The sequence below is a fragment of the Crocodylus siamensis genome, chromosome 3, assembly GCF_052110815.1.
Source record: "Crocodylus siamensis isolate JL-2025a chromosome 3, ASM5211081v1, whole genome shotgun sequence".
Taxonomy (NCBI): Eukaryota; Metazoa; Chordata; order Crocodylia; family Crocodylidae; genus Crocodylus; species Crocodylus siamensis.
Window position 1 is genome coordinate 50,858,323 of NC_143397.1, and position 7,556 is coordinate 50,865,878.

The 7,556-nt window shown below is 39.7% G+C and overlaps 1 long non-coding RNA gene across 1 annotated transcript; it reads left to right on the forward strand.

The window, feature by feature from the left end:
* Positions 1-395: 395 nt before the first annotated feature.
* LOC149868274 (uncharacterized) lies at positions 396-7,264 on the forward strand. Its single transcript, XR_016440962.1, has 4 exons — positions 396-436; positions 2,107-2,209; positions 4,228-4,367; positions 5,716-7,264. It is a non-coding gene; the product is annotated as an uncharacterized LOC149868274 (long non-coding RNA).
* Positions 7,265-7,556: the final 292 nt, after the last annotated feature.

Here is a 7,556-nt window from a genome sequence, read left to right on the forward strand (position 1 = left end):
TGGTTTGAACCATAATGTATAAAAGCTTGTATAGATGCGTTTCTGTCACAAAATGACTACACCACAAAATAAAGGCAAATAAACACATGGAACGCTAAGAAAATGTACGTTTAGCTAACAGCAAGGAATAAATGTACTTGGCCAGTAATTGTACAGAGAAGGTTAGTAAATAAAAAATATGTTGCTCCCTGGAAGTGTTTGAGGCTGGGTTATTAAACTGCAATGAAATGACTAGAACAACAGTAAAATGCTGTTTGATTTTCTAATTATTATTGAAGAATGCCTCCTGAGCCCAACCTCTGCGGCTCCTCTTTTGAATCAGCTGCAGTTCATGCTGCTTCTCATGCATTATACATTAAACCCATATGGCAGTTTGAGGTGGAGGGTCTCTGGAGGGAAGCTCCATACTGCTCTTTTCACTGCGGGAGGGAGAAAGGTAAGAAAAACAAGAAAAGGGGAAGCAGGGTAGAAGAGTATAGGAAGGTGCCTCACCAAGTTAATTTCTCTCTTAAAGTGGGAAGGGAACCTGCCACAATTACACCATTTAAGAAAGAAATGGACTTTTCTAAGAAAGGATCATTGTCTGTTTGCTATTCGGGCCCTCTTTTTTTCCAAAGCTCCTTATACACTGTGATGTTATTGTATCCTGTGCCAATTATAATAAGCACCTCTGCTCTGTCTGGTGCCAACATAAGAGTCAAGATCTGAATTAGCTACTCTGTGGAATGGGTCCAGGTAGCAAAGGCTTTAAGTTTATGTGTTATTATTTTGGCTTTTTTTTTTTTAGATATTCATAAAAACATCCACTTAAGGAAGACAGACTTTTTAAACCTATAATATAATGCTTAACTGAGAAAACTGAGGCTGCAGCAGAATATTTACACACAACTGAGTGGGGATTACATATGAAGCCAATGCATATGTATGTGATGTGTACCTTTGAATAATAGTTTATGGATTATTAATGCAGACTAGGGAAAAAGCAACTAAACAAAATGCTTCAGAACAAGGATTTAATGCTTTTTAAATCATAAAGTAGTAGATAAATTTCAGAAGTAACTTCCTCGGCTAACCTCAGAAAGATAGTGTGTACAACATGGAGAGGAAGGATACAAACCTTGAAAGCAGCACCTCACCTTACTTTTTTTTAAGGCTTGATTTTAATGGAGAGCCTTTCTTGTATTCATGATAGTTTGCTTCACCTTTCCTTTCTGTTGCTTTGTGGACTGCGAATGTGCTCTGGGTGTTCTTATACGTGTGCAAGTAGGCTTCTTTGTTTTACAGCTTCATAGACAGGTAATTTTAATATGACTGTAAATCTGGTTGGCCACTGGTTGTTACCATCATGAAAATATGCCTATGAAATTATGTGATGAATGTTATAAACACGTCAAACATTTTATTTGTGTTTCCTTTTCCTTGTTTAAAAAAAAGTCTTGAAATATTAATGATACTTAGGTCAATGTGCTGCTAAAAGTCATCCCACCCAAACGTTAATTATTCAGACCTTTTGTGATGTTCAAACTCTTACTGTCTTATGGTCTGGTCTCTCCTGGGTTCCATTTTTAATATGAGAAAGACATGCATTTTTCTTAACACAAAAAAATTCCCTGATGTTTTTTTAAAATCAGACACGGGCTGTTGAGCACACCAGGGGAGGAAAGGAAGAAGCAAAGGCAGTGAATATCTGTGAACAGATTCTCAACATATGTGAGCAGCTAGGGCTAAAAAAAAAATGTATACTTTTTTCTTTTTTTGTCGAATGGCCAGTCTGGTTATGTAGTCTTCTGTTGCTGTCAGAGTGTGCGACTGGGAATGGAGGCTTCTCAGTTGTATTTCTGGCTCAGCTACTATGTAGTAAGCTCTCTGGGCTACACTTATTCGACCTAGTAAGTATATAAGTGGATTTATATGCCTAACTGCTATTCTCCACCCCACCTGAGTTTCTCAAAGCAGGATCTTCCTTCCCCTCACTGCTTTTTGACTCAGTCTTAGTGGTCAAATGTTGGTATGTTAAAAAGCAAATGCATTAAAACATTTTCAGGACTTGAACAGAGTGGAACAGAATTGCATTTAGGTGCCTAAATCCACTTATGGGCTTAATAGGTGGAATAAAATCAGGCCTTCTGTGCCTTGGCTTGTCCATCTGCAAAAGAAGCAAAGTACTGTTGATCATATCTGCACAAGATAGAAGACTTGCACTTGCCATGTAAGTATAAATCAAACAACAATATTAATAACAATGCCCATTCTGATTGCCTGTTCTCTTTCTATCATATTTTTCCTTGCTCCTGCACTATTTTAACTTGTCAAGTGTTTTCTATTCCTAATATGGATTTCCTTCAGACCTTAACCACAAATATGTGTGCCCCATTTTTGCTCAGGAGACAACTGAATTAATAGGCTATTGGCTTCCGCATTTCGTGCTATTGTGAATGAACACTGGCAGAGGCAGAATCTCCTGTCAGTCACCAAGAAGAAACTGTGCCTCCACAAATGATGATTAAATGTGTCACCAGGATCAGTCATTGAATCTGATGTTCTGGAGACCTCAGTGAGAAATTAGAATAGGGTCAGCCTTTCTGTCTTCCTGTCCTTTGCTATGAGAAGTCAAGCCAGGTATCTGAAGAAGAATCAATGAGGCCAACTGAACTACACTTTTCATTTCCAGCTCTGGCAGGAATGACGGCTATTATGACTTTTGGCAGAAAACAGCTGATATATTGGAGGGCACAGGAGGAAAAGAAAGACAACCATGTGATAAACAGCTGAATTGCTGTAACATGTTTGTGGGCCTAGTAGCCAGAAATTTTAGGTATTAAATGTGGAAACCTACAGGCCTCTTCAATTAATGGGTAAGAAATAAACTAATATGGTAGGATGAACACTGGAATTGCCAAGTTCTAAATTCTCATGTTTGGAGGATCTGTCTTAACACAAAACTACCAGTAATTTAAAACTCTTGACTTTACTGAAGGTGGTGGACAGTTAGAGTGAAGTTATGTGTTACACTTAGACCATACTAAGGGCACTTAAAATGTCAGCATTCTCATGTTAATACTTGTTAACTCATACTGAGTGCCCTCTGAGAGTCTCAGAGTTACATTATATAAACAAGGGTTAACGCTGGGCTGTGCTACCTAGTTCATGTAACTTCAGTCTGCTTCACAGAGATGAAGTGCACAATTTGCAGTCCTCCAGCAACCCAGGATGCAATGTTCCCAGGCCCCCCGCCCCCGAGCAGGGAGTGCTGACTCCTAGCTACACCCCAGTTTGCTAGCCCTCCAGCTGTAAGCCAGAGCTGTGCAGGCAAGAAATGTTATTAACCCTTGACGTGCAACTGCTCATAGCACATTCTAACTTGAACACTGCTTAACATTCCACATATTTAGTATGGTCTAACTGTAACATGTAATTGAAAAAGGGAAATAATTACAGAGAATCAGGACACTGAAATTGGTTACATTTTAATTGAAATGTACTGCAAGGAAATGTGCAGCTCAGTTCTACTGTATGAGATTTTTAAAAATATTCCTTAGAAATGCAATTAATCAAAGGTAAAAATCACCTAACAACACACAGCAGTCCCAGTCACCTACTAGCATTTTCCTGCTGTTTTTCAGCACAAGCATGCTACTGTGAATTTGATTAACACCTTTTTTTAATCCCTTTGCTGAACACTACCACCTGTTTTGTAAATGATCCTTATTAACAAATGAGGATTGTTGTAGCTTTCTTTGTTTTCAGGTACCTTATACTCAGGAGATGTGTATGTGTGTCTTGTGACACATTTTACAGAAGCAGAAACATCTGCACAAATATTTAAAGAAACAAACTACCAACAGTTGTGTGAGTGATGATTTTAGCATAACTACACGGGGTATAATTTGCTATGCTGTGTCCTTCTGTAAACTGCAAATAGGTTTTACTAAATCTAAAATGGGGGTGGGTGGGTGGGGAGTAAGGGAGACCTCTCGCTGACTTGAAATTACCTCACTTGCTCACTGGGGCTAGGGACAGACATTCAAAAGCCTGAGCCTGAATTGATTCAATCTTTTGGTACTTGCATGCTGCTCAGAATAGTAGTTTCTCAATCACCTGGAATAGTTTTAGAACTTTCTAAGCTTTTTCTTAGGATTTTAATGTCTTTAGAACTGTCTAGTTAGGTTTATAGTTGATTATCTTCAGTTTTACTCACCATGAACTCCCTTTTTTTTCATGACACAGGTATATCTCATAACTGGATAAATTAAAACAAGTAAAGAAGGAACAAATATATAGCCATGAAACACAGAACTACTGAACCCAGAGAAGCAGGAGATCTGATGTCAAGTAACACCACTGGGTAGGGAGAAAAAAGGAGAAATGTAATAATATTTTAATTAAATTTTATATAGTGTTGTGCTATATTTTAAGGATGCCCTTAATGGAACATGTAATATATCAAAATATATCAAAATATGCTATTTTCCCCTGGTTCACATGGATTCTGGTACATGATTTCAAACCTGCAAATTCTCATATGACTTATTGTTTTTCCATTCATTAGTCCCTAAAACGATATTAGTATAAAAATCACATTCACTGCAGTGAATAAGGCACAAATGAGCTTATGCTTAAATTAAATGTTGCCCACCTTTTCACTGTCTGTAGGAAATTAAATGTGAACATGCACAAATATTACCTTACCATCACTGCAGGAGATGCTGTTTCACTGAAGTACTTGGAGCCAAACACTTCCACCCTCATTCTCAACCTGGCTTTGTTTCAAAATCTGTGGGCTAATTATTCATATTTTGTCAAAGTCATAGAATTAAGCATTCAAATATGTTTCCATGTTAAATGAGTCTCTAATGCTTTCCTACCTCCCTCCATTGCTATTATTCGAAGTGGAAACTCTGATCATAGTGAATTTATTCAGAATTCATGTGGGTGTCCAATGCATTTCTGTGAGTAATCCATTATATTTCAGCATTATTTCAGGGTAAGATTTGATTCTAAGTGTCTATTAGCTAATCTTAATGAACACAGAACTAAAGTGGAACTCTTAAGGAGATACACATGACAGCCACATGTATATAACATGAATTCATTGCTATCACATTGACTGGCAAACAACAAATAAATCCAAAGTAATTGGATGTTTAAAACCAAGTGTTTGCCAAACTGCTTAGAGTTGCATTGTAATTTCCTGTTAACTAGCAGAGTTAAAAGTAACACAATATTTATTCTCTCAAAGCAGTTATTCTTTTATTTCTATGAAGCAAAAGTTTTGGATTGCTTGGATTTTTTAAAGTTGTATAGAAACATACTAGTTCATAAAATTTGCAGCAAAATGTGTTGAAGTTTCCTCACCAAAAATTAATCCTGCTTTTTAGCAGGGGGCAGAGTGTGGGGGTAGGTGGGAGCAGGGGCTCAATTCTATTCTGTTACTTATCCTGAGAGGTGAATGAAATGTTCAAGAATTCAGAGACTGAACCAGATTGTATTTGTACCAATAGGAAGGGTACTGGTTTTCTTACTCAAGTGGGTGCTACACAGTAGGGTTCTCACAAGACCTTATTTCCCCTCCTTTTAGGCTTTAGCTCCTTTCAGCTCCCTTTGCGGAAGAGGATAGAGAGCAGGTTCAATATGGTTCATGTATTATCTGGATGGAGTGTATACGTTCAGGATGTATGTCTCAGCAGGAGTCTCTCTTTTCTGCATCCTCCTCAGGATACTGAAGGACTGAACTTGGGGGACCTCTTCTTAGAATCCCTTGGAAAGAAAAAATCAACTGCTACTAAGAAAACGGCAAATAATGGCAGCCAGGATAATTGCTACTCTCAACAAATTTGAATGGGATTTACTTTGAAACAGATGTGAAAAGTGTTTGCAGCCACTGTATGCCTGACAACAAGTCAACAAATAAAGACAATTTAATTCAACATTAGAATGAACTTCATTTTCCTGAGTAGCTACACGCAATTAATGTGATACGATGCTCAATGAGCATCCTACAGAGCAAGTACAAAGTAAGTGAAAATCCGGTTTTCTGTCATTCCAAAGTCACTCTGGACAAGCAAAAGTGCACTATGGCACTATGTCACTACAGCTGATACCAGCTTCAAGAAGCAATACTTTGTGTTTTTTGTCTGCCACCTCCTTGATTAGTTTGAAAAGAAACTTAGATTTTATACTGAAAGTCAAAGAGATGAACATAGGGACAGTAAAGAAAATCCATTTTTACTATGGAAATTTTTCAAGAGGTTGAATGCCAACATAAATGCTAAGGGTGAAATCCTGACCCCATTGAAGTCAATGAAGTTCTACAAGCTTTACTGGAGTTGAAACACGGTGTACTATCTACCTTATACTTTGACTGTTAATTTGTGGAAAAAAACATTTTCATATACACAAGACAAAGCAGGCAGGACATCTCTACATTGTCTGAATATTACTTCAGTTAGTTTTGTTACCCTGTGTGCTAAACAGAAGATGTAAAACCACCATACTGTATGTCCAGAAGACTTTGTTCATGTGATATCTACAAGTGATTATGACTCCAAGAGGTGTAGATCACGTTTTACCTGGAGCGGACAGAAAGGAGGCAGCGGGGATATGTGTTCACTGTAGGCATAATTACAATGCCATGCTTTTAGGTGCCAGGGAACCAGGGAATAATTTGGTTGCCTGTAGCAACTAGCTACTCTGGAATATCTGCACACTACTGGCGATGTGTAGGGGGTACATGCGCACCCCCTGAGATTGGCTGCTGCCACCACTGCCAGCAGCATCTGCAGGCAGCTGCCCCTCGCCACCCTCCCACCTCCACCAACGCTGCCAGTGGCATCTGCAGGCGGTTGCTGATTGCCACTCGGCACTCACCACCACCTGCCCCTCACTGCCAACAATGCTGCAGCCTCCTGCGGGCAGTTCCTGCTCAGCCCACCCTCACTGCTGACATCACCGCAGATGCCTGCGGGTGATCACTGGTCACTGCTGCCACGCCCCTGCTGTCACCACCGCAGCTGGCGGCCAGTTGCTGTGACCCCCCAGCCTCAGGAGGCACGAGGTGTTCATGCTGCAGACACATGACATTTATACTTGTACCCCTGACTTTTCTCAAGTTAATTTTATACTAGATTCAAGTAAGTTGTGCTGGTATGGGGTGTATATCATGAGTCCTCTCCATTGTTTACATTGACATAAAAGCTGGTTACACTGGTGCTAATCAATCATTTTTCTTCCATCGCTGTCTTTTGCTTTATCCTTTGACTGTAAGCTTTTCATAGTTTCATAGTTTCTAGGGTCGGAAGGGACCTGAGCAGATCATCTAGTCCGACCCCCCCGCCATGGCAGGAAAGAATACTGGGGTCAAACGACCCCAGCAAGATGTTCATCTAACCTCCTCTTAAACACCTCCAGGGTAGGAGCCTGCACCACTTCTCTTGGAAGTTGGTTCCAGACCCTAGCCGCCCTGACTGTGAAGTAGCGCCTCCTGATATCTAACCTAAACCTGCCCTCTGCCAGCTTGTGACCATTATTCCTGGTCACTCCTGGTGGTGCTTGGGGGA